Source organism: Felis catus, chromosome X (genome assembly GCF_018350175.1).
Source record: "Felis catus isolate Fca126 chromosome X, F.catus_Fca126_mat1.0, whole genome shotgun sequence".
NCBI lineage: Eukaryota > Metazoa > Chordata > Mammalia > Carnivora > Felidae > Felis > Felis catus.
This window is the reverse complement of record NC_058386.1, coordinates 90,720,126-90,746,995: the sequence shown is the minus strand read 5'-3', so window position 1 is coordinate 90,746,995 and position 26,870 is coordinate 90,720,126. Positions and strand designations below refer to the sequence as shown.

The 26,870-nt window shown below is 42.1% G+C and overlaps 1 protein-coding gene across 5 annotated transcripts in view; it reads left to right on the top strand.

Annotated features, from left to right (window-relative positions):
- DCX (doublecortin) overlaps positions 1 to 26,870 on the top strand; it is a 110,149-nt gene that overhangs the window by 11,756 nt on the left and 71,523 nt on the right. The window lies entirely within an intron of this gene.

Below are 26,870 nucleotides of genomic sequence, written 5' to 3'. Positions count from 1 at the left end.
CTTATCTGCTGAGTAAAAGACCTAGAACCTAGATCCTACACGTTCTTATAAATCTGAATGTGGCTATCACGTGATGCAACCTTGATCACTCAACGTGTATGCCTAGAAATGAGATTTGCCGGCTCATTTCTTCTTAGATGGCCTTAGGTTGGTATTCAGCATCCATTGTGGTGAAAAGAGGTTGAAGTAGCCCTCATGTTCTGTGAAAGGACTCGGATACAGGGGAAGCACTGAAGTCTCTGGTTCCTTGTCTTTGCCTCACACTAGACCACATTTTTCCTTTCTCCCTTTTCCGTGTGACATGGCTGTCTTAATTTGGTTCCACTGATGGTTTTGTGTGAGAAAGGGACTATTTCAGGATCCTAAAATTAGCCCAAGAAAGATGCTGCCATCTGTTCCTCTCCAAATCAGGTTCTTCATGTCATTGGTTATGCTACTAAAGTGCCACCTATATTAATATCTGGGAAAGAATGCAGCCAGGCGTCTCCATCAGACAGATGCACCATTCTCTTGAGCATAGGGAGCTGTAAATGTATGACAAAATATGTTCCAAGAGAATTGGAACAGTGGCTGGTTCTGTTAGCTCTAAAGAGAATCCTGGTCCCCCACGAGAGAAGACAACTGCGGATTATTATTGGTCCGTACTCTCTACCTTCTTAAAATACCTTTGGTGTGTACGCAATTATATAGATTCTGAAGAAGCAGATTCACTCTCCATCAGAATGACCAATGAGTGTTCAAATGCAGAACTGTGTCTCCTCCCATGATTTCTGACATATACTGAATGCTGCAAGAGTTTAAATCTCTGGTAAAACTCAAACTCACATATTTGGGAATGTTTCTAAATTTGTGACTTTTACATGTTCCTCATTCTGTGATCTGAGTGATGCCTGGACGCATTGGTTGAATGTGATTTGTGTTTGTTGTACCAAAGCAACGAATTTACCTGCCATGGGAAAAGTCCCAACTCCAAGCATCTCTTAAAGAGGATCTCTTTCCTGAGGACCAAGTACATAATAAACAGGAGCTTCCCAGGAGCAGGCGGAATCATTGGACACCTCATCTTGGGGAAATAGAAGCCAGGGGTTTTAGGATCATTGGATCTTAGCGTTGACAGTGACCTTAGAAGCCATGACATTTAATCTCCCACCTATGGCAAGGATATACTCTGCAACCATTTCAATTTCATAAGACAGCCTATCCCACTGTTGAAAACCTGTTATTTTTAGAAAGATTTTCCTTATATCGGGCATAAGTACACATCTCTATACCTTCAGCCTCTTGGAGTAACGTGTGACAAATACAAATCAAGGACTTAAGACTGAGATTCAGAAGACCTGTTTTTTATTGTAATATTGCAACTCACTATGTGACCCTTGGGCTAATCACTTAACTTTCCCAAGCCTCCCACTTCTCTATACAAGGGGGCTGATGACACCTGCCCTACCCATGCTCACAGAATTCACCTGAAGATCAAAAGAAATAATGGATACGAAAGCACTTTGTAAATTAAAACACAAGATGTAAATATGTATGCATACGATTTGCCATTAAACCAGGTATGTCAATTGCTAGACAATTTAGATATGTATCTACAAATGTTAGTTCCTTTCCCTCTACTTTCCCTCCATCATTCTTAGCACAAATTCTCAGCATTTTATGGAGCTATACCACACCTTGGCATTCTGTGGTTGCTCTTAGTGGTAAATAAAGCCACACCTCCACCTCCTACGTGAGCAGGCTCCAAACCTGTGATGGGTGGATTTTCATCCTACAGCAGGCCACACAGAACAGCAAGCTTTCTCCAACTCCTTCAAGCATTGGCTCCCATTTCTTTGGGGAACACAGTACAAAATGTTAGTGTATGATATAGTGTGTGTCCCGAAACATCAGGAGCAGTGCTCAAGGGAATAGGACAAAGCTTTGTCAGGCATCAGTACCTCTGAATACAGTTCCTTCTCCTTAAAATGTCTCTTTCTGCCTGCTTGGACCCCTGAGGGTTGTCTTTTAAGGCCTGTTTCAAATATCATATTATCCCTGAAAACTTCTCTGTCTTCGGTTCTTGCACCTCTGTGCAAGGTTAAAGCAATCTTAACCTTTTTTTTTTAATCCTCAGTTCTGATACATTGTGGAATCTCTATAAATGTTTGTTGACTGAACAGACTGACATAAAGCTATTCTAACTTGGCCTAGGTAGATGTTCTGAGATGTTCTGAGAAGCCCTCTGTGTTCAGTGCCCCAAACACCATCTTTAGGTCTATCAGAAAAGATAGGAGGCTTCCAAAGGAGTGTGTATTCCCCCTGGGGAGCTCCTATTTGTTACTTACGTGGAAGTCATGGCAAGTCATGGCAAGTTAAGGCAACATTTCCCAAAGTATATTCTAAAAACCGTCCCCATCTCCTGCTCCCCAGCAGCTTTTCATAAAAGGGTCCTGTGGTCAAATAATGTTGTGAAATGTTGCAAATTATAAGCCCTTCTTAGAGATTCATGGTGCTCATTGGCACATTAAATGTTCTGAGAAGTCCTGCAGAAAGGAAACCAATTTAATTAAGACCCACGATTTCCCCAATTTTATTTAACCACAAACACTTTTTTTTTATGGGATATACATGTATATATTCTGAAGAGCACACTAGGAAATGCTGTTTACAGAAGATGCTGAATGATTAGGAACTAACTACCCTAACCTCACTGGTTAGATTGGTATGCATGGGGTAACCCACAAATCAAACATTGTTGTGCGGTTACAGAAAGGACATTAAATAACAAAATTTGGGGGTGCAGGGACAAACCTACTAATTACAAAATAGGTGCTGAGTATACTGAAAGTTAGCCAAACTCAAAATCTTGGAGCCCAGCCCATTCCCCAATTCTGGTGATGACAGTTCTAATGTTAACACCTGTCAGTCACTTTGATTACTGGTGGGTATTCTTACTGCTTGGGAATATGATCTTCCTCAATGCAGGCTGAAGGCACATGTGTTGCAATGGTTTGGACGCGCTTGGATATTCCATGTCTGTCTTTGCCTAAATGTGGCACTAGGCAGAAAGGACAACGTATGGTCAAGGCTATTTGTTATGGAACATTTTAATCATGAAATCAAGGCCATCACTTGGATTTGGTCTTGCTTCAACTGGATCTCAGACTGACAAAAAATCACGTGGTTTTCTCCCCCTTTGTTTGAATAATGATCAGTTAAAACAGCCCAGTTGATTATTCCAGATTTATTGTTGCTTCTGCTCTTCTGTGTACAGTTTGATTGATTGGCTTACGCTGATTGACAAGAAATCTACGGACATGGCTGTCATCTCTTTCTCTCTGTTTTTATTTTGGATGGCTTTTGGAGCCCTTGGTCTTTTTAGGGCTTATGTTTTTCCAGTACAGAAGACAGATTTCCTGACTCATTGCCCCTGACATATTTGTGGTCTGTGTAGACAGAGGAACTAACCATCATCAGTACAAAGGGGTCCCAACTTATTCCTCACCTCAGTAAGAAGTTGCTAATGAAATGAGGAGTCGGCAGGGCCCTTGCTAATCTCATGGGCTATAATGGATTTCTAGGAGGTCAGGGAAAATATGAAGGGTTAGATGATGATGCATATTAGTTAACTCCCAGATGAGATTGGTTTTTTTTTTTTTTTTGATTCTTTGGCAGCTGGAGTGGTTTTTGCAGTGTGTTGACAAAATTATCCAAATACTAATTTTCATGGTCAAGCCACACACTTATGCTTAAAGATCATGGATGTGTAAAAACTAGAACCCAAATTTCTGGTTCACTTGGTGGTAGTACTAGCTCAGTAACCTAGTCTTAAATTCATTTGTTTTAAACATTGTATTTATTTATGTATTTATTTATTTACTGAGAGAGGGAACGAGGGGCAGAGGAAGAGCGAGAGAGAGAATCTTAAGCAGGTTCCGTGTCCAGCACCGGGCCCAAAGCAGGACTATATCTCACAACCGTTGAGTCATGACTTGAGCTGAAATCAAGAGTTGAACGCTTAACCGATTGAGCCACCCAGCACCCCCCAGCCTTACATTCATTTCTGTAAAGCATAGAGCATGGTGCTTCCATTGGAGATGCAGAGCTTTAATAATAGACTTCTAGCTTTTTGGCATCTTAAACAGGGGTGCAGCTGGTTCTCACACCATCCATATTCATGCTGCACTTATTGGCATCTCTGGTCTCAGTTTTGTCCACAATGCAGGGTCTGTGCAGTCAAAGATTTATCACTGCCTCAAGACACGTGCCTAAGGGCTAAGTATGCCCTTTAGTATTTGTGTTACCTTTGTTAGGCCCATTTTCAATTGGGTGAATTTATTTTAGGTCTCTATATCTTTCTAGTACCAACTGCTTGGACCAGAATTTTAGGTCTCAGAAAAATAACATGAAAGGGTTTTAGGCTGATTCCAAGGTGACCCATAGCCTTGGAAGCTAGAACAGGAGTTTTAAGACATGTTTTGAACCATAAGATGATGAAATAGGAAAATGAGAGCACAGAGGATGTTTGAATGACTGTTAAGTATTCCAGAAAAAACTTGTTCCGTCTTGCTATACTGAGTAACTGGGTGCTGCAGGCACAAAGGGAATCACGGGAAACACAGGAAGACAAGGTGGATTTAACCTTGAAAATGTTGAGTGCATTTCCCAAGGTGAATGTGTTCTTACTTTGCCTGTGTAGCCAGGTTTTCTCTCCCCCGCCCCCATCATCTCTGCCCCCTCCAGCCACATCTGGTCTTACTTATATTCCCTGGCTTCCAGTTCTCCCAGAGCCAACCTCTCTTTCCTCCTAGTGTTATGACCCTTTCAGTCAACATTTGGCTCAATAGAAAAAGCCACGTGGCCGTAAGTTATGCCCCAAGAGGGAGGTCATTTATCATTGACCTTCTCTTGAGCAAATCAAGGCTGGAAAGGTGATGTTTGTATTACCAAAAGATCCCCCTCCCCAATCTTCCACAGATTCAATTCCTGGAGACAGGCTTTGAGAGGATTGGCTTGGGCATGAAGTGGAAAAGATCAAAGGTAGGAAGCCAGGCTCTGTGAAAGGAGACAGTTTGCAAACTACCTTGCCATTTGTAATGGCCTTCAAGATGCCTCACACTGAGGTAGATTTTGTACTTTAAAAGAAGGCATATGATGGAGGTAGCCAAACATCAAATATACTGTCCATCTGGAAAGAAAGGACAAAGCATAGGTTGGCAATTGGTTATTTCTTCAGTAATTTATCCTCTTAGAGTTGTATTGTTGAAGAGATGCTCTTGGCTCTGAGCAATGATGGAGGTGGGGCCTGGCCATTTCAATCAAAAGCTTTGGCATAGTATTCCAGTCTCCCACACCAACTAGTCTGTCAATATCCAATATTCAGCATATAGAAGGAGCCCTAAACTGGGATCCAGAGACCTGAGTTCTAGTATCCACTCTATTCTCCACTGTGTGACATGGGGCCAATCATATCTCTTCTCCGGGCCTTAGGTTTTGAGATAAGTACATGACCTTCAAGAGTACTTCTAGCTCTCTGATAACAGAGTATTCATCTCACAGTGTGGTTTCTGTCTAGATATTTTTCACCAAGCCACTACTCTTCTCAATGTCCTTCCACTCTCTGTGCTCCCACAATCTCCAATGTAATGTACTCACCTTGGTGGAGATGTGGTTTTCTAGGATGGTCCCTATGGTATTTGCACAGTTCTTCTATTCAGAAGATCTGAATATAAAAGATCTTACAATTTCTGTGATGGCATTACTAAAGAATATTTTTGAGCTTATAATTTTGATTTGACCTCTTTTTCTCTCCAACGGATGATATGAGGAGTAGAGGGTGGAGGAATCATAAAACAAAACAAGATAAAAGCCAGCTTGCTAAAGTTGTGACAGGTGTTTGACAGTGTCATTATTAAGGTGTCGCCACCACAGTGGTGCTATTTTCAATGCTGGGAAGGATCACTGCCAACATGGGGTTTGATCTGGGGATGCGGACTATTCCATTACCGGCCATTGCAGTAACTGGCCTCTTGACCTTCACTCTTTATTTTCATCTTTCTCATTGTCAGTCCCTCAAAAGGGCAAGAAAAGCATTGCCCCCAAATACAGATTTTAAAATACCCTTACTGAGATATAATTCCCATATCATACAGTTCACCTATTTTAACTGTACAATCCAATGGCTTTTTAGCATATTCACAGAGTTCTGCATCCATCACCACAATCAATTTTAGAACAGTTTCATCACCACACACACACACACACACACACACACGTACTACACCCTGTAGACATCATGCTCGAATCCCCAGTCATCCCATCCCTAGACAATCTCTTATCTACTTTCTATCTCTACAGATTTGCCCATTCAAGACATTTAATGTAAATGCAATCATACAATTATGTGATTTATTGTGGCTTATTTCTTCACATGGTTTCAAGGATGATCATTTTGTAGCATAGCAATACTTCATTCCTTGTTATGGCTGAATAATAATCCATTGTAGAAATATATCTCGGGGCGCCTGGGTGGCTCAGTCAGTTGAGCATCCGGCTTCGGCTCAGGTCATGATCTCACAGTTTGTGGGTTCGAGCCCCGCATCGGGCTCTGTGCTGACAGCTCAGAGCCTGGAGCCTGCTTCGAATTCTGTGTCTCCCTCTCTCTCTGCTCCTCCCCAACTCATGCTGTCTCTCTCTCTCTTTCAAAAAAAATAAATAAATAAAAACACTAAAAACATTTTTTTTTTTAAAAAGGAAATATATCTCATTTTATTTACTAATTCTTAGTTGACGGCTATTTGGTTGTTTCCACCTTTTGGCTATTATGAATAATGCCGCTATGAACATTCATGTTCAGATTTTTATGTGGCCCTCATTTATCTTGGGGAAATACTTGGGAGTGTTACTGCTGGGTTACGTGTTCAAATTTTTAAGAAACTGCCAAAATGTTTTCTAAAGTAGCATCACCATTTTTCATGCCTATCAGCAATGTAGGATGAGAATTCCAGTTCCTCCACATCCTGTTAACACTGGTTATCAACTACCTTTTTATTAGGGTCATCCTAGTGGGTGTGAAGTAGTATTTCATTGTGGTTTTCATTTGAATTTCCCTAAGAACTAATGATATCAAATATTTTTTCACATGCTTATTGAACATTTGTATATCTTCTTTGGAAAAAATGTTTGTCTAGATCCTTTGCCCATTTTTTTTAATTTTTTTTTTCAACATTTATTTATTTTTGGGACAGAGAGAGACACAGCATGAACGGGGGAGGGCCAGAGAGAGAGGGAGACACAGATACAGAAACAGGCTCCAGGCTCTGAGCCATCAGCCCAGAGCCCGACGCGGGGCTCGAACTCACGGACCGCGAGATCGTGACCTGGCTGAAGTCGGACGCTTAACCGACTGCGCCACCCAGGCGCCCCTCCTTTGCCCATTTTTAAGTGGAGTTCTGTTTTCATATTATTGAGTTATAAGAGTTCTTTATATATTCTGGATACAAGTCCTTTATACATATGTCATTTGCAAGTATTTTCTCCCAGTCTATAACATATCTTTTAATATTTTAATGACTATCTTAACTTTTCAAGGACATTGTTTTCATTCTGATGAAGTCTAATTTATGAATTTTTCTTTTTTTAAATGTTTGTTTATTTTTTTTTTGAGAGAGAGACAGAGCACAAGCAGGGGAGGGGCAGAGAGAGAGGGAGACAGAATCTGAAGCAGGCTCCAGGCTCTGAGCTGTCAGCACAGAGCCTGATGTGGGGCTTGAACTCATGGACCTTAAGATCATGACCTGAGTCGAAGTTGGATGCTTAACTGACTGAGCCACTCAGGAGTCCCTATTAATTTTTCTTTAATGCAGTATGCACTGGTATCCTATCTAATAACACTTTGTGTAACATAAGGGCCTTGAAATTTTCTCCCATGTTTTCTTCTAAAAATTTTATAGTTTTATCTCTTATATTTAAGTATCTGATCCATTTTACGTTCAGTTTTGTATATGATGTAAGGTAAGGATCAAGGTTCTTTTTTGTTGTGTGTGTTGGGAGACATATATACCTAATTTTTCCAGCAGCATTTGTTGAAAAGATAAGACAGTTTTTTAAATTTGATTTTATGTTTTTATTTTTAAAAAATTTTTTAAAGTTTGTTTATTTTTGAGGGTGGTGAGGGGGCAGAGAGAGAGGGAGACACAGAATCCAAAGCAGGCTTCAGGCTCTGAGCTGTTAGCACAGAGCCTGATGCGGGGCTCAAACCCACGAACTGTAAGATCGTGACCTGAGCTGAATTTACACTTAACAGACTGAGCCACCCAGGCACCCTTAAATTTGAATTTAATATGACACCTAGAAATAGCAGTGGCCCATATCCTCATATTTGGGGGTACCCTGGCATCAAAAGTTACCAGTGAAATACTCTGAAGTTTTCTAGAACTTCCAAGAACCGTGGGTATAAACTAACATAATGGAAGTTTCTCCTGTATAGATGTTCTGAAATACTCCAAGGCCACTGCCATAGCAATGGGACAGGCTAAGGCTCATTAAGTAGAAAAAAACCAAGAGGACTTGATAAAAGAAGTTAAAAGGAACCATTGTTCCTTGGTAGTGTTCACCGCCATGCTCTAGACTACTGACGTTCTCATCCAAGACCCATCCAAATGTGCTTGTCCCATGTCCTATTTCTTTAGAGTGGTCCTAAGCAGGATTGGGGCAGAGAATGTAGGGGAAGGCCCTGAATTGCTTGGGTTACTTTTTTTCAGTAATAGCTTAATTGAGATATAATTTACATACCATATTCTTCACCCATTCGAAGTGTACAATTCAATGATTTTTATATATGTCTATAGATATGTGAAACCACAACCATGGTTAATTTTAAAGCATTTTTATCACCTAAAAAAATCTTGTCCCTTTTAGCTACCACCCCCTACCCCATTCCACCCCTCCCTGCCCCCCCCCCAGCCCTATGTGACCACGAAGCTGTTTTCTATATCATAGATTTTCCTTTTCTGGACATTTAATATAAACAAGTCATACAATACGTAGTTTTTTTTGTGACTGACTTCTTTAATACAACATGTCTTTTGAAGGCTCAGCCATGTTGTAGCATGTGTTTTGGACTTCGTTCCTTGTTGTGAATGAATAATATTCCATTGTATGAAGATACCACATTTTATTTACCCATTCATTTGTTGATGAATATTTGAGTTGTTTCCATCTTTGGGCTACTATTAATAACGCTGCTATGAACATTTGTGTATAACTGTTTGTGTGGATATATATTTTCATTTTGCTCAAATATATACCTAGTAATAGAATTGTTGGGTGTTGGAGTTTCTCCTGTCCCCTAACTACTAAGCTCATGTTCTTAAAACATGTGCCCTAAGGCATGCTTCAGACAAATTCATTTTTCTTTCTGTGTAGAGATTTGGCCCATAGTTCTTGTCAAAACAATATAGAAGCAAAAATGAAATTCCTTTCACAAGTTTTCTTAAAGCTAGAGTAAATACAAAGAAGCCATTTCCTTTTTCTTTTTATCTTAGTCCCATTCTGGCCCTTCTAATTCTCCAGGATTAAAGATGCTGTCTAAACAGAAGGGACTCCTAGTACAAAGAGTCACAGACTATTCCCAAACCACCAAAGTTACTTAACTTTAAAAAGGTATGTCAAAGGCAGGGCACCTGGGTGGCTCAGTTGGTTAAGCATCTGACTTAGGCTCAGGTCATGATCTTGCGGTCTGTGAGTTTGAGCCCCCAGTTGGGCTCTATGCTGACAGCTCAGAGCCTGGAGCCTGTTTCGGATTCTGTGCCTCCCTCTCTCTCTCTGCCCCTCCCCCACTTTCACTCTGTCTCTCTCTCTCTCAAAAACAAACATTAAAAAGGTATATCAAAGGGGATTTCCAGAATCCCAGTCCATCTATTTTTCCTAGATTTAGAATATTTTTATTCTCAATATGACAAACTCTACCCTTTCCAGGTGTTGTGGTATTAGCTCCTGACAAAAGCCAGCTTGGGTATAGGGAACCGCAGAAGTTCCCTTCTGGGCAGTTTTCTCCCCAGGGGGCATTTGGCAATGTCTAGAGACATTTTTGGTTGTCATGAATGGGGGTGGTGTGCTACTGACAACTAGTTGGTAGGGGCCAGGGATGCTGCTAAGCATCTTACAATGTACAGAACAGCTCTCCACAACAAAGTACTATCTGACCCCAAATGTCAGTAGTGCTATGGTTGAGAAACCCTATGTTACACAATAAAGACCAAGGCAAATGTGGCAGAAGATGAAGCTGAGAGGAAGTCAAGGGCAAGATCCAGGAACAACCTCGCAAAGTGTGTTACAGAGCTTGGATGTTATCCTGTAGGGCTAGAAGCCACTGAAGGAATTTAAGCAGGAGAATAATGTACTCAGATGTGCAGTTTGGGTAGGTCACTCTGGTGCTTTGGATTTGAGGAAGACAAGACCAGTAGGTAGGCCAAGTAGGAGGCTGTGTGGTAGAACATGAAGGAGAATAGAAGGATCTAAACCCAGGAAGTAGTAATGGACATAGGAAAAGAGAAAACAGGTTCTGGAAATATTTGGGAGGTAGAAACTAGAGAGCTTCATGATTAATTGAATTTAGGTATATATTCATTTTTTTACTGCTATGTAATAAATTACCAGAAATGTAGTAGCTTAGGACAACATCCATTTATTATCTTGTGGTTCTGTAGGTCAGAGTTAAAGCAGACTTGACTGGGTTCTCTGTTTAGGGTCCCACAAAGCTGAAGTCAAGATGTCAGACAGGCTAAGCTTTTATCTGAAGGTTCTGGGGGTACATCCAGTTCCAGGATCATTCAAGGTTTTGACAGAATTAATGTCCTTGGATCTATAGGTCTGCAGTCCCCATTTCCTTGCTGATTGTCAGCTGGGAGCCATTTTCAGCTTCTAGAAGCTACTTACATCCTTGTCACATGAGTCTCTCCATCTTCAAGCCAACAAGAGTACATCAAATCCTTCTCATGCTTAGAATCTCTCTAACTTCCCCTTCTGCCACCAGATCAAACTCTCTGCTTTTAAAGGGGCTCATGTGATTAAACTTCTCCCACCTGGATGATTTTCCCTTTGATTCACCCAAAGTCGACTGATTACTAACCTTAATTACATCTGAAAGTTCTTTTTTGCCATGTAACATAATTATAGGAATGCCATATTCATAGGTTCGTACCACACTCAAGGGGAGGAAATTATACAAAAGCAAGGGTCATTCTTAGAATTCTGCCTAGGGGCGCCTGGGTGGCTCAGTCAGTTAAGCGTCTGACTTTGGCTCAGGTCATGATCTCACAGTTCGTGAGTTCAAGCCCCACGTCAGGCTCTGTGCTGACAGCTCATAGCCTGTAGCCTTTTTTGGATTCTGTGTCTCGCTCCTTCTCTGCCCCTCCGCTGCTCATGCTCTGTCTCTCAAAAATAAATGAACATTGAAAAAAAAAAAAAGAATTCTGCCTACCAAGAGCAATGGAGAGGAAGGATTTAGGCGACTCTGAAGTTTACAGCTGAGGTGTATGGGTGAATGATAGGGCCATTCATTGAGGTGGGGAAATCCAGGGTAAGAAGCAGAGTTTAGATATATTGAAGTTGGAATGCCTTGCTACATCTAAGGGAGTCTCCAGAAAGTCGTGGTATATATGGGTCTAGAACTCAGGAGACAGGTAAGGCTGTTGGTAAGGCTCTAACAAATCAATCCTCATTGTAATGTTAGCTCCTATCAGTTTAGAGCACATTTCCCAAACTGTGTTATATGTAATACTAGTCTGATCAAATGTTCTTTGCTCAAATAAGTTTCACAATATTGCATAATATATTCCCCTCTTAGAAGAAAAAAAAAAAAACTCCAATAAGTTCTCTGTAAAGGAACCTGATTGATTTTGTTTAGTCCAGTGTTCCCCAAACTTGTTTGAACACCAAACATTTTTTTAAAAAAATAAAAAAATCAAAAACAATGACCATATGGTAGAACGCACTTTGGGAATCATTGGCCTCTGCCTCAGGTATTTATTTGCATTCTAATTAGAGAATTTTGAAAAGAAAAAAAAAACCTCTTTAAGGCCCAAAGGAATAATTAAATGGAAAGAAAACAGGCACCATTGCATTTTGACAGGGGTGATAACCTGGGGCAAGAGGGTCTTTGTAGCTAGAGTATTGACAGTCACCACCAAGGTAACACCTATTCATCCACCGTCAAGGTAGGGCTTGAGAGCATTTATCCTGCTACAGACTCTAGAGGGAAAAGGGGAAACTGATCAAAAAAGAAGATTTCTCTAGCAGATGTTTCAAGAGTCCCCCAAAGTTGTAAGAGATTAAGAGACTCCTTTTGATTACAGGCATTGAAGTTGAGCTTCTCTAACCACAGTGGTAAAGAGACAGCAACCTCAGTTCCATTGCCAGGTTTAGAACGTTCACGATAGATTTAATCCTATATAAGCCAGCACTCCCCCCACTACCCCACGCTGCAGAGTCTCACTGGAGGAATCAGAGACAGGTTTACTAATTAGACTTCACTGCCATAAGTAGTGCTTTCCATGTATGTGGGCTGCACACTTTCATTTGCACCAAGTTCATGCTTCTCCAGCTGGCAACAATTTGGCAGACCCTAGGGGTCTGAATGGCTCGCCCAGCATGGTAATATCCCTTGAAAGAGATTTTGGGCCAGAGACCAGTACCTACTGAAGTGTGCATATGCATGCCTGTGCCCCTGTTTCTTTTAAGTATTGACTGTCTCATCTGATGAAGTCGTATATAAATATTTATATGTCGGGACATTTCTGGTCTTACTCACCAGAGACATTATAGCCTTGATAAAAAGCTTCCCTCTGGCAGTCTTTGCCTTCACGGTTTATGTAATATGGCAGTTGATGGGTGAACTTCCTCTTGCTGTTTGCAAAGAGGATGGGGCCTTGCCTTGCTTGGAGTTCCAAGTGTTTGGCTTGTCGTCTGCTGGGAATTGATGTTTGTGCTTTCCCAGGGACTCCCCTGATTAAAACAAGTATGGGTTCTCTAATGGGCCATTCTACCCTTCAGATTTGGGGTCTTCAGGAAGAGTTGATATACTTACAGATGTATTATGACTTTTGTGGGCCCTAGGCACTTTTGCCTTTGTGGACCCCTTCGTCCACTAAATATTAATAATAATAATAATAATTTCCACTGTGTTGGTACAAAGAGGAATACGTTAGCATTATATATTTAGACATTTTCTTCAACCTACATGTCTGGTTTTTTTTTTCTGATTTCAAAAGAAATGAAATCATTTTCATGGGCTCGTAAAAGTATGGTGGGCGCTAGGCACCATATCGCCGTACCAAATGGATAATCTGCTGTGGATATATTGGGCTGTCTCCTGGACTGGTTGTGAGTTCATGTGAGCTAAGCAGTGAATAAGAATGCTGCGACTGATGGGGCGCCTGGGTGGCTCAATTGGTTAAGCGTCCGACTTCGGTTCAGGTCATGATCTCACGGTTCGTGAGTTCGAGCCCCGCGTTGGGGCTCTGTGCTGACAGCTCAGCCTGGAGCCTGTTTCGGATTCTGGGTCTCCCTCTCTCTCTGCCCCTCCCCTGCTTGCACTCTGTCTCTCTCTCTCTGAGAGAATGCTGTGACTGAGGATTCAGATCAAGAGAGCAGTAGTTACTTAGACCACCCAAACAACAGTTGAGAAGTAGCAAGTAGGACCCTTGTCTTAGTTAGGCTTTAACATTTTTTACTCACTGTACAAATCACGATAAAATGCCATCAGTAGTCAGCATTTCCTCTCGCTTGGTGGACTCAGAGCTGGGAACAGGGGCCTGCTTCCTCAGCATCTTCAAGGAGATACTTCTGGGATTGATGAATGGTGTCATTCATTTCCAGGCTGTCATTTAGCCCGCAGCCCTGCCGAAGGCAGCTGAGTGAAAGGGGTGTGGAAGCTGATTAGCAACGAGATAGATTACTGCAGGCTCATCCAGAGGAATCAGGGTTGGGGCTGGTTTTAATCCAGGTCTATTTTTAGTGGCAGTTAATATAGACACCTCTATCTCAATCCCAACCATAATCTTCTTTAGCAGCAGCCACTCAACCCTGGAATGGGTTTCTGAATGCTACTACTGCTGTTATGTTGACCGCTAAAGAGTCTGTTGGCTAAAGGTCTACCAATAAGCCTCACCTGGAAGTTGGTGGTAGCTTGAATTGGAGATGAACTGAGGCAGAAGGTAAGAATTTAGAGGGGTCCCACCCCTGCCTTCAGATTTTCCTCCAACTGGGGCTAGAGCTAGGACTCAGACTCCAGGGGAAAGAGCTATTTACTGGGCAGGCTTAAACATTCCCAGCAACCCCCCCCCCCCCCCACCCAACCACTTGGCTTAGCCTTCCTGGCTCTGGTTCAGTTCACTGAGTGGTATGGCGTTTGGGTCCTCCACAGGGACCTTGCCGAGACCTTGAGGTCAAATTGAGCAATCTCTCTCCCTCCCTTCTTGTCAAGCAAAAAATCTGTTTAAATCAATATGTTTCCATCCCCCCAGCTGAATGTGGCTTTCAAGGATGACAGCATCTGCTCCATACTGCCCTTGCCCTTGTCAAGTCCTAGCATGAAGTAGAACAGAATGGTGTGGGGTGGGTGGGTTTGTGTATGTAACACATATGGCATAAATGCAAGGATACAGGCCCTGGAAATCTTCACACAAAGGCAGAACCAGTGGGGATACAAAGCAAGAGTGAAATATAATTGGAAAGAATTAAGGCTGATCAGATTTTGCAGTGTCTAAGAAATTTCGCTTTGGAATACAAAGGAGAACTTGATTTTCCATTACTCATAATACAATAGATCAAGGGTCAACAAATTATGTAGAGGTCTAAAAAACAAGAAGAAAAATGTGCAACAGAGACCACTTGGGATCACAAAGCCCAATATATTTATCATATGGCCTGTGTTAGTCAATGTTCTTTAGAGAAACAGAAGCCAAAAGATTATCTATCATCTATCTATCTATCTATCTATCATCTATAAAGAGATTTGTTTTAAGGAATTGGTCCAGGCTATTGTGGGGGCTGGAAAATCTGAAATATGCAGGCAGACTGGTAGGCAAGAGACCTAGTGAACAGTTAATCTTTCAGTCTGGAGTATGAACTCATGACCCTTTATAGAAAATGTTTGCCAACTCCTTGGAATAATGGAAAGACTAGAGGAAGGAATAATTGAAAAGACCTTTGGGAAAGGGACCTGGAGACTCTTGCTCTGCCACTAAAATCTAAGTAATCTAGAGTAACCCACTGCCATGGTTTTTTACATGCCAGTAAATCACTGGATCATGGTTTCTACTTTTGTAGAGTAGATTACTCCAAGAGTTTCTCCCACAAAGCAAACATTGTTTGTGCTTTAGTTCTATTTGTAAAGTTCTGTGATTCCATAACTCAAATCTGGAAGATCCTAAATAAGCTAGCTTCAACTGGTTCCTGTTGATGTCTAGAAATGACTCCACACTGGCAAGAATCCCAGATATCAGTACCTTTTAATTATAACACACAGAATAAACAAAATGCCAAATCCTTACAATTTATCAGTAGTTCTCTTAATAGTAGTTTCTCTTAAGGATGACTGACTGTGACAGTTCTCTATAATCACTGGAGACACATCTGTTACTGGTATCGTACAAGGCACCTTGGGTACTCTAAATAAGTACCAGAAAAACAGTATCTAGTCTTGAGGTGCTTGTAATCTAGTTAGGAAGACATATTCCATACCTAGAATAAAGCCTTTTTTAAAAGTTTATTTATTTTGAGGGAGAGGGGGAGAGAGAGTGTTTGCAGGGGAGGGGCAGAGAGAGAGGGAGAGAGAAAGAATCCCCTGCAGGCTCCATGGGGAGCCTGACGCAGCGCTCAAGTTCACGAACTGTGAGATCATGACCTGAGCCCAAATCAAGGGTCAGATGCTGCACCATCTGAGCCACCCAGGTGCCTCGTTATACTTAGAATAAAGTCTTAGATCTTGTATAGCAACATACAAACAACTGTTGGGGGTAGAGGCATCGTCTTTTTCATGGATGTATCCTCAGGACCTAGAACGGTGCCTAGAACATGGTATGTGCCCAATACATATGTTGAATGAATGAATGAATGGAGGATGGCTTAGTGAGTAGTAGGTACTAAAGGAAGACATGCTTACTTAGATCAGGGCCATGTGGATGCTAATTAGGAAAGGTCTTCTAATGGGAGAGAGGATAGAATGAATTCAACAGAGGAAGCCTAATGGCTCAAGAGTGATATTTCTGAAATGCTGGATTTCTGTACATAAAGATACACAGGGCAGAGCCAGGGTTAAGGATCATATGGGTTTGGGACATTAAGCAAACTAAAAGCAGCCTAAAACAGAGGTCTGAGCGTTGAAGTAGAAAGATATAGGCTCTATCTACCAGTCATTCAACATTTCTGTGCCTCAGTTCCCTCATCTGTAAAGTGAAGATGTCATCTAGACCCAGAATGACAGACATGGAAAAGACCGGAGACCTCATTTGGTCTGATGAGTTTCAGTCCTGGCTCCCCATTAGACACACTTGGGAAACTTTCACAGGGCCCAGTTCTCAGGCCTGGTCCCACACCAACTACATGAAAAGCTCTAGAAGTGGGCCCAGGCATCCATATCAGTATTTTTTAAATCTCCCCAGGCAAGTCAATATTCAGCCAAAGTTGAAAACCATTGTTCTAGTCAGACCCTTTCATTTTATAGACAGATAAACTGAGGCCCAGAGCAGGTTAAGGAACTTTGTTCAACCTACCTCATAAGACCGTTAGAAGGGTAATATTAGATCATAAAATTATACAGCTGAAGGGACCTTAGGTATCAAAATATGTGTGAAAGTGTTCTGTATAATGTAAAACATGCTTCACTTGTAAGAGATTATCATACCAACAGAACCAGAAAGTATTCATTGGCAACCAGGCAAAATATCCTCCTCATCATTAAACTACACTAGATGAAGAACTGATGAAACTTGCATTCTTTTTTATGTTCCAGGTCTTCCTGAGTCAGCCGATGAGTAAATGTTCCCTTCCAAAAGTTAGGATATGGATTATTGGATTGAATTCTTTTTTTTTTTTAATTTAAAAAAAATTTTTTTTAACATTTATTTATTTTTGAGACAGAGAGAGACAGAGCATGAACGGGGGAGGGGCAGAGAGAGGGAGACACAGAATCGGAAACAGGCTCCAGGCTCTGAGCCATCAGCCCAGAGCCTGACGTGGGGCTCGAACTCACGGACCGCGAGATCGTGACCTGGCTGAAGTCGGACGCTTAACCGACTGCGCCACCCAGGCGCCCCATGGATTGAATTCTTAGTAAATAAAGATGGCTTACATTGCCCTAAAAATTCACATTTTTTTAAGAAGAAACATAAGCATTTTGGAAATGTAGGAGGACATGAAACCATAGCAGGAAGCATTGTTTAGCATAGTTCTAGCATATTTCTAGCCTCCATTATCTGTTTGGGGCATGGTCATGCCTGGAGGCAGAGGGGTGAGGTCTGGAAATGTTAGTGTGGTGTCAGGCATTTTTGCTCAGAAGGGCCTTCACTTGCTCCTGGCTCGAGAGACTTTGGCTTGCATTGAGCTTGAAGATGCTTCACTTTGCAGCGGATGAAAAGCCAAGGTAATTCTCATTCAGGATACATTTCCCCATTTCTACCCTTTCCCTATTTAATCAGATTCACTCTTTGGAATTGGTCCTTCCAAACAAGACTGGGAGGTTGGGTGTAAAGGGCATTTTCTAGTTCCCCCATTTAGCCCCTGTTTTTTTTAAAGTTTATTTATTTATTTTGAGAGAGAGAGAGAGAGAGAGAGAGAGAGAGAGAGAGAGAGAGAAAGTGGACACAAGCTGGGGAGGGGGAGAGAGAGAGAGAGAGAGAGAGAGAGAGAATCCCAAGCAGGCTCTTCACTGTCAGCACCGAGCCTGATGTGGGGCTCGATCTCAGGAACCATGAGATCATGACCTGAGCCAAAATCAAGAGTCAGATGCTTTACTGAATGAGCTACCCAGATGCCCCTAGCCCCTGTTTTTGAGATATATTTATTTTTTGTCTGACAGACTATTTGTTGAATTATTTCCTGAGAAAAAAGTGATAAAAATGTAAGATTTTTTTTTTTTGTTTTTGTTATTTTTTTTACTCAGGCCCACTGCCTACTGCTTTTGTGAGGCTTTCTGGACTACTCAAATTCACATGCCTTGTTTCAATATTTATTATACTGAGAATGCCAGAGACCTTATCGTTCATTGTTTTGTAATTATTTTAATATGTGTGAGGTCTATCTCCCCAGTAGATCCTGGCTTGCACTCCCTTTATCTTTCAGCCTACCCCAGTATTTAGAATATTATTCTTCCCAAAATCAATGCTTGAGCCACATATGTGAGCAACTACCCGTTGCTGAAGGCCCTTCAGAATCTCGGTAGAATGCTTCTCTGCTGGGGTCATTTACCACTCAGGGAAATTGCTGTGTGTGTATGCGTGGGGTGGGGGGTGGGTAAGATGTGGGCGTGTGGGTAGGGAAGGGGGGAGAGTTGTGATAAAAATATGTCAGTATAGGGATGCCTGGGTAGCTCAGTCGGTTAAGTGTCCAACTTCAGCTCAGGTCATGATCTCGTGGTTTATGGGTTCGAGCCCTGCGTCAGGCTCCGTGCTGACAGCTAGGAACCTGGAGCCTGCTTCGGATTCTGTGTCTTCCTCTCTCTCTACTCCTCACCACCCCCCCCCCCAAATAAACATTAATTTTTTTTTGTAAAAAAATATGTTCAGGGGCGCCTGGGTGGCGCAGTCGGTTAAGCGTCCGACTTCAGCCAGGTCACGATCTCGCGGTCCGTGAGTTCGAGCCCCGCGTCGGGCTCTGGGCTGATGGCTCAGAGCCTGGAGCCTGTTTCCGATTCTGTGTCTCCCTCTCTCTCTGCCCCTCCCCTGTTCATGCTCTGTCTCTCTCTGTCCCAAAAATAAATAAACGTTGAAAAAAAAATATGTTCAGATATCACTAGTCCAGAGCAATGTTTCTCAAAATTGGCTATGCATCAGAATCATCTGGGAACTGGAATTTCCAGAGGAGGTGCCCTAGACTATGTATTTTGAAGCTCCTCCAAATGATTCTGATGAGCACCCAGGTCAGGAAGCCACTGGGGCTTGTTCTCTGGTGCTCCTCAAACTTTAATTTCTGCAAGATTTTGCATTTTGCGTTTCTAACAAGTTCCCAAGTGGTTCTCATGCTGACTGGTCAGAAGACTGAACAAAGCTGTAAGGTAGTGATTCTCAGCAAGTGGTCCCTGGGCCAGCAATATCAGCATCACCTGGGAACTTTTATATGTGCACTTCATGCTGTTAGAAGTATTTTTTGTGCTTCTATTATCTGTTTTTTTTTTAAGTCTTTTTTCTCAAAGTTTATTTATTTTGAGAGAGAGAGAGTGTGGTGGGGTTGGGGGCCTGATGCAGGGCTCGAACTCATGAACCCTGAGATCATGACCTGAGCCAAAATCTGGAGTCGGACGCCTCACTGATTGATCCACCCAGGCGCCCCTCTATTATTCATGTTAATTGTCACACCAGCCCTGTGAGATAGCCCAGGTGGATGTGACTGTCTCTGCTTGACGGATGTAGAGTCTGGTACTCAGTGAAGTGAAGGGACTCACCGGAGGTTGTAGAGCTCATCAAGGGCAGAGGTGTGATTAGAATCCAGATCTCTTCACTCCCAGGTCAATGCTCTTTCCTCCATTCCATGCTGACTGATCAAGTAAAAGTCCTTTCAGATATTCATTCACTCCATGCTAATGAGGTTACTGCAGGCACAGATGTGAAACAAACTGAAGCCATCTTTGAAAATCTTAAACAGAGCACTGGGTATTGTATGGAAACCAATATGACAATAAATTTCATAAATAAAATAAAATAAAATAAAATAAAATAAAATAAAATAAAATAAAACTTAAAAAAAAAAAAAAGAAAATCTTAAACCTGTCCGGCTTTCACTCATCTGAGTTAAAACATATGGCCACTGTCAGAGAAACATAGCTGAACTCCTCTGTTTGGAATTTTTATATATCAGGAGCCTTATCAACTGCTGGCAGGCAGTTGGATTACATGTACATTTCAGATATCAAAGGCCCGTATTAGAGGGCTACATTAGGAAACCAGAATAATACTCTTGCACCCTCAAAAGCCCCTTAGAATGGATTATACATAAGAACTCCTATCTTTGAATGCAAGCTGAAACTGGAGGCCTCCTCCCCTCTTGTTGAATTTTGGGTTTTGGACACTTGGCCTAATTTTCAGGGTTAAGTGGATGCTGGGGAAGTTTCAGCTTTGGACAACCACAGTTACTAGAACTTACATCTAAACATAGATACTTGCTATTTGCAAGTAAATACTCGAGCATGAAATATTTTGCTTGAACAGACAAAACGAAAGGATAAAATATGCTTGTTTTCCAAAGAAGATGTTTGCAAAATATGTTCTGGATAGAGTCGTCTTCTTTATACAATAGGCAGAACAAATGGCTGCCTGCTGGTGTCTTGAGGGCTGTACCTCATTCTTCCATGCTACCTTCCTGAACATTCCCATGAAAACTTTACTAAACGGATGGGGTTTCTTTTTTGAGGTGACAAGAATGTTTTAAAATTGATGTGGTGATAGTTGTGCAACTCTGAATATTCTAAAAACCCAATGCATGGGTTGGAACACTTTAAATAGATGAATTATAGGATACGTGAATTATACCTACATAAAGCTGTTATTTTTTTTAAAGTTTCTATTTTAAGATATTCGGATTCAGTAATATAGTTCATGTATGAATTACAGTGTGTGCCTATCTACTAAGAAATTATGTATCACAGTTTGCAATGCTTCCTTGTTTTAAATTTTATTTTTTTCCATTTTTAAAAAATGTTTATTTTTGAGAGAGAGGGATAGAGAGAGAGTGCGGGGGAGGGGAAGAGAAAGAGGGGGGCAGAAAATCAGAGGTGGGTTCTGCGCTGACAGCAGAGAGCTTGACACAGGACTTGAACTCACAAACTGTGACATCATGACCTGAGCCAAAGTCGGGCGCTTAACCGACTGAGCCATCCAGGTACGCCCTTGTTTTAAATGTTAAACCCAAAACCTCCAAGTGGTCACATGGAATAATAGGACTGAAGTAAACATATTAAACAGGGACCAGATATCAGAGATAGGAGACATCAGAAGATTTTGTCCTGCTTGTGAAGAAGAAGTAAACTTGCCATGTGAATGTACCCGTGAGTGGGTAGCTTCTAGGAACTGGGAGTGGCCCTTGGCTGACGGTCAGCAAGAAAACAAGGACCTCATTCTTGTAAGAAACTGAATTCTGATGACAACCTGAATGAGCTTGGAAGGGAACCCTAAGCCCACGTGAGAACTGCAATATGGCTGATAGCTCGACGGCGGGCCGTGTGTAACTCTGAGCAGAGGACCCAGTGAAGTTGCGTGGGGACTCCACATCCCAGGAAACTGTGAGCTAATGAATGGAAGTTATGTTAAGCTGCTAAAATTGTCATACCACAACAGCAAGCTACCACGCAAACTTGCCGCAAGAAAGGCATGGGGCAGCTGAGATGGAGGTAGGAGGCGGCCTCTTTGTTTTGCATCTGAATTTGTGCGTTTGCCGTAGCTTAAAGGGCTGTGGGCTGAATAACCCAAGAACAACGTAACCAACATGAAGTGTCTAAGTGGGCAGTGCGGTCCATTCCAACCTTGTTTCAAGTCACTGCACTTGGAGACCGAGAAAAAATGGAGGCTTAGTAGACAGATGGCTGTGGATATAGTAGTAGAGGAAGCTAGTGATGCCTCCTGAGGATGCTCTCCATGCCCAGAGTCAGAAACTGGGCCACTACATGATTAGATGAAGGTGGAAGGTGAAGCTACCTGTTAGGAGAAATTGGTGGTGTGGTATGAAGAGTATTATTTGATTGGACAAAAGTTTTTTTTTTTTTTAAAACCACTTTAGGACAAAAGGTACCATACACCAGCCTTTTGCAGTGTTGCACCTAGACCCCATTCTTGTGGGGAGGTTGTTAGAAATGCCGATTTCCTGGACCCCACTCCCAGCCTACTAAATCAGATTTGCTAGTGGGGTGGGTCTCAGGACCCTGTGAAATGTTCACACGAGTGCTAATGTTTGAAATCCACTGAGCTGATTTTTCACCTTTTGCAGCACTGCTAAGTGCTTAACGCGTGGGGCATTAAAAAAATACAGATAGTAGGTCCCTCTCTCTGTATTTCTTTTAAGTGAGAGAAAGAAAAAGGGAGAGGCAGAGACGGAGAGAGAGAGTGAGAGAGAGAGAGAAAAGCTGCAGCAGCAGAGGAAGAAGAAAAGAAGAAGGAGAAAGGGGGAAGGGGAAGGGGGAAGGGGAGGGGGAGGAGGAGGAGGAGGAGGAGGAGGAGGAGGAGGAGGAAAAAGATGAGGAAGAGGAAGAAGAAGAAGAGATGGAGGAGGAGGGAGAGGAGAAAAGAAATGCCCAATTATTAAAGATGTGTATTGAAGATTAGAGATGTGCTCCATTGTCAAAGGATAAAAGCCATGTGCATCAAACAGAATATTTGACATCTCTGGGAAGCATCTTTATTCCCACTCTTCCCTCAACCCTACCATTTTCACACCCCAGGGTGACTGCTAGAGCAGGTGGAGGTGACAGGAAGCTGAGCCCAACCAGCCTGACTTGGCAATTGAATCGAAACAGGAAGGGGACTTCAATTCCTGCTTATCGTCTCTTACTGGAATATGGTATTAGACCCCAAGACAAAGCTCAGATTGATGCAGTCCCCACCCCACCCTTCTTCTCCTGGCTTCTTTTCTGTAAGTCATGCTTTCAGTGTTTGGAGTCTGGCAGCTGCAAGGCTTGGTTGCTAGGTAACAATTTCCCAGCACAAAGAACCCTCAGCTGGGTAGGTCAGGTCTGTCAGTGTGAAACAGCTGTACAGAATTTTTATTTGTCTTCCTCTTGTTTTGGTTAATCACAGGGCATGGAACCCGAATCAAACTTTTCATAGAAATGAGAAATGCTGGAGGATACTAGTTCAGCTGCTGCTGCTTTTTTGCTGCTCTTCAAATCACAGCCTTTCTACTCTGGCTCAATAGAGCCACAGCAAGCCTGGCAGGCTGCAGGTGGAGGAGGGTGGTAGAGGGGTCAGGTGTTCTTTAGTCTCTTTAGCATCTGGGTGGGGGAGGGCATAGCTGAAACATGAGCTAAGAAGTTGACTCCCTTTCTTCAAATTGACCAGCAGTTTCCTAGGATTCGAGTCGCCCGATTACACAACACCAAGTTAAATTTGAGTTGCAGATAAATGATGAGAAATTGAAATTGAATGGGGCATCTGAAATGTGTATTTGCTAAATCTGGCAACCTTACCTAGTTTGCAGTCAATTTGGTGTGAATTTTGCGTGGGATTGATGCCAACAGAGAAGTAGAAATATGGGCGGACCCGGTTCCGGTGCTGTTATGGAGGATTAAGCCTCAGCCCTGGCTTGGTATGCTAGAAGCTAAAGTTGGAGGGAGTTGTGTATAGAGTCACACAAAGAAAAGGCTGAATCCATTTCTATTGCTGTCACCTTTCCTTATAGTTATCCATCGGATGCTAGTCTAGTGACTAGCGTGGTGCTCTGTGTTAATGATTGGAAATCAGGAGGCCTGGGTTGGAGGACTCGATGGATGGATGGAGTATTAACCAGCTGTGTGATCTTGGACAAGTCATTGCTATTTTATGCCCTTGTTGCCTTTTTCTATGCCCTAAAGGGGTTTTATTAGAGCATGGTTTTCAAAGTGTGTCCCCTCCCCCATCAGCAGCATCAGCATCACCTGGGAACTTCTTAGAAATGCAGATTACGAGGCCCCCCTTCTGAATCAGAAACTCTGGGGTTAGGGCCTTGCAATCAGTTTTAACAAGCCCTCCACGTGATTTTTTCCCCTAAACTCTGTTTCCAAAATCCCCTCCCCTGTCCCATTTCTGATCTTCCTATAGAACAGTAGAGAACCCCACCCCACTGTCCTCATAAATATCTGATTACTAAAGGAGGGGACGCAGAATCAAGAGAAGCTCAGGGAGCTAATGTGCTGGTTTCTCACAGTAACTGGCATCCGATGGTGTTGTCCATGGTGCTGAATGTGGTTGTCCAACCTAACCTTGGAAATCTTTGTGAGAAACGCACGCAAAAGGAGAGGAAGTTGGATGGTTGTAGCAGCCTGACCTGTTTCACCTCCCACTGGAGACAACTTACGGAATTTGGCAATCACATTATGCAAGTTAGTTAAGGTGAACCAGGACAATTATATTATTTTATAGGCCAGTGCCTTTCTCTAGTGCTTTCCTGGTACTCCTACCTTGGGTAACTATATTTTATTCTGACACAGAGGGCTCTATGTAAACTGTGTGTTCACTTAAAAGCAATAGATCATTCCCCTGATGCTGTCCTGTAATTATGAATGAATGGGGAGAACACTAAGGTATAAAGTTAGCCATCAAGGGCCTACAGTAGGACTAACAAATCATCTTAACCACCAAGCAACCATAATGGTAAGAAAACCCAAGAGCACTGCCTAGGTTACTCGCAGAAAGCTTTTTAAATCTACTCTGGGCTATGCTCAAGTGGGTGGATAGTGGGACCCAGATAATTAGAAGGGATTAGCTTAACTCTGACATTCCTTCCAGCCTTGCATATTGAGCCTTGGCTTTCTTTACCTCCTTTGGGGTTCTTGTCATGGAATGAGCTCTACTTTCATAACTTCTGGAGCAAACTTTTATGTGTTCATCTGCATAGACACCTACTCTCAAATTTAGGTGTACAGATGGCCTCAAATTACAATGGTTTGACTTATGATTTTTCAGCTTTACAACTGTCCAAAAGTCAGATGAATTCAGTAGGAACTGTACTTCTTGTTTTAAAGTTTGATATTTTCCCAGGCTAGCGATATGTGGTACGATAGTCTCTTGTGACTCCTAGTCAGCCACGTGAACATGAGGGTAAACTACCACTACATTTACAACCATTCTGTTTTTCACTTTCAGTACAGAATTTGATAAATTACATGAAATATTCAACACTTTATTATAAAATAAGCCTTATGTTAGATGATTTTGCCCAACTGTAGGCTCATTGAAGGGTTCTGAGCACATTTAAGGTAGGTTAGGCCAAGCTATGATGCCCAGTAGGGTAGGTGTATTAAATGCGTTTTGTACTTACAGTAGATGTTTTCAACTTACAATAGGCTTATCAAGGCATAACCTCACTGTAAAGCAAGGAAGGTCTGTAATTTTATGGAGTCCACAATCACTTAGGGGATTAAAGTAGGAAAAGAACAGATGTGGGGAGCCCACAGCTATTACTCTGAGGAGACTGGATTTGTCTAGGAGAGAACAAGGCAGGAATGTATCCAACTCCAGATCTCTTTGAACTGTCATATTTAATTATAGATTGTGACCTGAGTAGGTTAATAAGCCTCATTGAGCCTCAGTTTTATCATCTGTAAAATGGATAGATACAATGATAGTTAATAGGCACTATTTACTGAGTAGTTACTATTTGCCAGACGCTCCCTACTTCACAAAGTTCTTGTGATAATTAGATATAGCTCTTATAAAGTGCCTGGTGCAGACTAGGCACTCAAAAATGGCATCTATTAAAATTATTGATTTTTTAAAAATGTTTTACTCCACTTCTGAGGGGACTTGGATTCACTTGGGCCATGCATGGTGGATCAGACCTTTTTGGCCAGGAGTAGATGCTACATAATGTTATGTCTTATTTTTTTTTTTTAAGTTTATTTTTGAGAGAGACAAAGACAATGTGAGCAGGGAGGGGCATTGAAAGAGAGAGAGAGAGAATCCCAAGCAGGCTCTGAGCCATCAGCACAGAGCCCAATGCAGGACTCGAACTCATGAAACCATGAGATCATGACCGGAGCCAAAACCAAGAGACGCTTAAACGACTGAGCCACCCAGGTGCCCCTTTAATGTTAGGTCTTAGCATATATGACAGATGTGTGGCTGGAACTGCAATTATTCCTAGAAACAAGAATAAATACAATCAATTCTTCCCATTTCCTGGCTCAGCAAACACATTTTTGTGTGTACCAAGAACCCTAAACGAGGACCAGGGCAATCCGTAAGATATTTGACTCCTTAAGTTGACTCCTAAGTATCCACAAGGCAGAATCTCCTATAGCACTGGGCAAGTCATTGCCGGTTAATATTCACACAAATGTCTTTTCTGTGGAATCAGGGACCAGGGATGCGATTTCTTGTGGTTTGAACTTGTTCCCTCTGTTCCTACAGCTCTATGCCTAAATGGGATGCTCAGACCCTCCGGGGCTAGAAGGATAATGATAGAAAGGCCAGCCTTGCTTTGTTTTGCCCACAAGTCCAGTAGCTGATAGCATCAAATAGTAGTAGTGATTACTCTGGGGACATTAACTCCACGGGTGTTGTGATAATGGAACACTGACCTTCCTAACAGAGAAACTCATTTCATTGCATTGTGTTACCAGCTTTCCTCTATTGGAAAGAATCCCTTGATTACTGACTCCATCATAACCCCAGGCTCTTGTTTAGCTGAACTGCCAGCTAGTTCCCTTCCCTGGTGGAAGGGTCCCTAATAGCTTTCACACGATTTTTAAAAAGCCTAGCCGTCTGAGATTCCAAAGGAGTCACTGAGCTTGAAGGCTCAGCCACCCTTCTTCCCACTCTCTTTGCTGGCTGCCTGCTGAACTGAGCTTCCAAAGCTTTGAAATTGATTTACCAGTCATTTGTAGGTTTCCTGATGGTGATAAAAGAAGTACTGTTCTGTTTTCAGCTGTCACCAACACTTCCTCTTAAGGCTCAGCTACAGAGTTTACTACTAGACACCCATCTGCT